Raw genomic sequence first — 3377 nt, 5'->3', positions numbered from 1 at the left:
TGGGGCGAAGTCTAGGCGAAGTCTAGCCGAAGGCTACTCAACTCAATACCAAAATAATAAAAAAATTTATAATAAGAGAAAAAATATATAAAATTAAACAACAAAGAAAATATAATAAACTACTCAATTCTACCCCAAAATAATTTTAAAAAATATAATAAGAGAAAAAAAATTATAACAATAATAAAAATTACAAACAATCCAAAGATAATATCAGCAAGTTTAAAAAGAATTCCAGTGATTTACAAAAAAATCCATTATTTTCAGAAAAATAATATTAATAATGATTATTGGAAAAAAAATAAATAAAATGAAAAATACAAACTCAAAAAATATATAATAAGAGAAAAAGTATATATTAATAATAGTTATAAAAATTTAAAAATTCCACTAATTCATAAGTAATTCAATAATTCTAAATAATTCCAGGCATTTTCCGATTAAATTCCAAAAAGAATTTCAGTTATTTCAAAAAGAATTTCAGTAATTCCAAAAAAAAAAAAATCCAGTGATTCCAAAAAAATTCCAGCAATTTCAGAAAAAAAATAATAATAATAATAGGCCTTTATTGGAAAAAAAATAAATAAATAAACAAAATAAAAAATACAAATTCTGTGGGGCGAAGTCTAGCCGAAGGCTACTCAACTCAACCCCAAAATAATAAAAAAATATATAATAAGAGAAAAAAAAATATAATAATAATAATAAAAAATATAAAATTAAACAACAAAAAAAAATCATAATAAACTACTCAACTCAACCCCAAAATAATAACAAAAATATAATAAGATAAAAAAATATAATATTAATAATAAAAAATAAAAAAATCCAGTAATTCATAAGTGATTCCAGTAATTCCAAATAATCCAAAGATAATTTCAATAATGCCAAATAATTCCAAGCCATTTCTGATTAAATTCTAAAAAGAATTTCAGTTCAGTAATTTCAAAAAGAATTCCAATAATTCCGAAAATCCAGCAAAATAATAATAATAATAATAGGCCTTTTTTGGAAATAAATTAAAAAATAAATAAGTAAACAAATAAAATAAAAAATACGAATTCTGGGGGGGCGAAGTATATCCGAAGGCTACTCAACTCAACCCCAAAATAATGAAAAAATAAGAGAAAAAAATATAATAATAATAAAAAATATAAAATCAAACAACAACAAAATATCATAATAAACTACTCAACCAAACCCCAAAATAATGTAAAAAATATATAATAAGAGGAAAAAAAAATATAATCACAATGTAAAATAATAAATTCCAGTAATTTCATAAAAATTCCAGTAATTCCAAAATAATTCCAGCAATTCTAGGAAAAAATAATAATAGGCCTTTATTGAAAAAAAAAAAAATAATAAATAAAATAAGAAATAAAAACTCTGTGGGGCGAAGTCTAGCCGAAGGCTATTTAACTCAACCCCAATATAATAAAAAATAATAATAAATAAAGATGAAACAATAGAAAAAATATCGTAATTAACTACTCAACCCAACCCCAAAATAATTAAAAATAAACATAATAAGAAAAAAATATATAATTATACTCGTAATAAAAAAAAAAATAAAAATTCTAGTAATTCACAATTAATTCCAAATAATTCCAAGCAATTTCCGATTAAATTCCAAAAATTTGTACAACTAATTCCAAATCAAACACATTTACATGAGTGGTTGGAATTCAGAGGAATTGAGAATATTTTTGGGAATTTCTTAATTGCAGCAATTAGTGTCTGTACCGGACACAAAATCTAAGATTACATTATTTTTTGGGGTAACTTCGAGTTCAAGAGACATTTTTATGTCAAGAACTGGATTTTTTAATTTTATTTCGGTATTTTCAGTTTATAAAACAGTTTTTACGCTACCCTTTGCTCATAATAGCACAATTGTAAAAAAATTGATAAAACCTATTAGATGTTTTGTGTTGGAAAAAATAATTGCCCAAGATTAAGACTTACTCTCATCCAATTAGGTTTTCAAATAAGAAATTTTACCACATTGGAGTTAAATTGTTACAAATAATTTTTGAAACAAAAACGTGTTTGCTTTTTGAATCACGTAAGTAACCACTAATTAAAACACAGTTACTGTTAATTTATGTGGTTAAACGTTTGCGCTATACATCCACTTAACTTTAATTTCATTAAATTTTACGACTGTACTTTGCCGAGTGTGAATGCTAATTCACACCTTCACATGGAGGTGGATATTCCATTTGTTGCAACTTTTTCAACGTTCTTCGCCATATTAAGCAGTCGAAAAAGACGAATTTGTTGGAAGGTAAATATTTCTCAATCTGGATTCTTCACAATTTAAACCCAAATTAGTGTAAAGGTAAGCTAAACTGTGAGAAAAAAAAATAAAAACACTCAAAGTGGAGGGAGATAATAATTTTCAGTGGTTAAAGTGACAAAACTGAAATATCTCTCACAAATTAAAACAAATCTATTTTCAAACGAACAAAACCACATCATGTTTGCAATTACATAAAATCTGTTAATACACTTTAGAAAAGATAAAAGGTACCGTCGGTTAAGCCTCATTAACATCTGTACCTTAATTAACCGCCTTTAAAATCTTTTTGTTTGCGGCGGAACTTTCAAACACTTTTAAAACTGTTACCACGAAACTGCAGACTGGGCATAAGTTAATTCAAATGTTTCGATATATTTTGAGACAAGTGTGAGAAAATTGCCGTGTTTCTATTTTTGAATCTTAATTATTTCTGTAGTGGAGATTTTGATGTAAATATGTGATAAACTGTTGTAGCAAAAGGAAGCACAAGGTGTCACAAGTCTGTTTCAGATAATTTTCTTCAAAGTGGTTAAACCGACACCATGAGTAAACATATGTTATGTGAAATCTAAACATTTTATTTTCTTCTCAAATTGTAAAATAAAATTTTACCTGCATCTATCCAGTTAATTATTTACATAGTCCTGGAGACTGATTTTCGTATAAATATTTGTTTAAAATGTACACCTATATTAATCTTAATCGTTTAAAATAAATAATAGTGGACAAATACACAGAGTTTTTTTTCTACAGTCTATTTATTCTAAATTGTAACTCTGTTCAATGTTATTTGTGACTTTTATTGGCAAAATTTTTGTACTTTTACTAAATAATTATAAAAAAAACATATACAAGATCAGCAGTATCATTAGACATAAAAAATGTCAAATGTCAAAAAATTAATGCCAAAATTATCTTACTTAAAATTTTTCTCTGGGGCGCGAGTTCTGGCGCACCCTATATACAGTAGAATAATCTTATTTATTAAAACTGAAAATATTTTGTTTTGACAAAAATGCTAAAAAAGTCAATTTTTTCTTTTTAAAAAATAAAAAATTCTCAACTTGATTTA

At 25.0% G+C, this 3377-nt stretch overlaps 1 protein-coding gene across 1 annotated transcript in view; it reads right to left on the bottom strand.

The window, feature by feature from the left end:
• Positions 1-3377, bottom strand: part of LOC123004263 (transcription factor SOX-9-like) — an 18009-nt gene that overhangs the window by 10948 nt on the left and 3684 nt on the right. The gene's annotated exons all lie outside the window — the stretch shown is intronic.

Source organism: Tribolium madens, unplaced genomic scaffold (genome assembly GCF_015345945.1).
Source record: "Tribolium madens isolate multiple individuals breed KSU strain unplaced genomic scaffold, Tmad_KSU_1.1 Scaffold_11;HRSCAF=98;Tcas5.2_LG3b, whole genome shotgun sequence".
In the NCBI taxonomy this organism is placed as follows: domain Eukaryota; kingdom Metazoa; phylum Arthropoda; class Insecta; order Coleoptera; family Tenebrionidae; genus Tribolium; species Tribolium madens.
The sequence above is the reverse complement of the archived record's forward strand: the minus strand, read 5'-3'. Positions and strand labels throughout refer to the sequence as shown.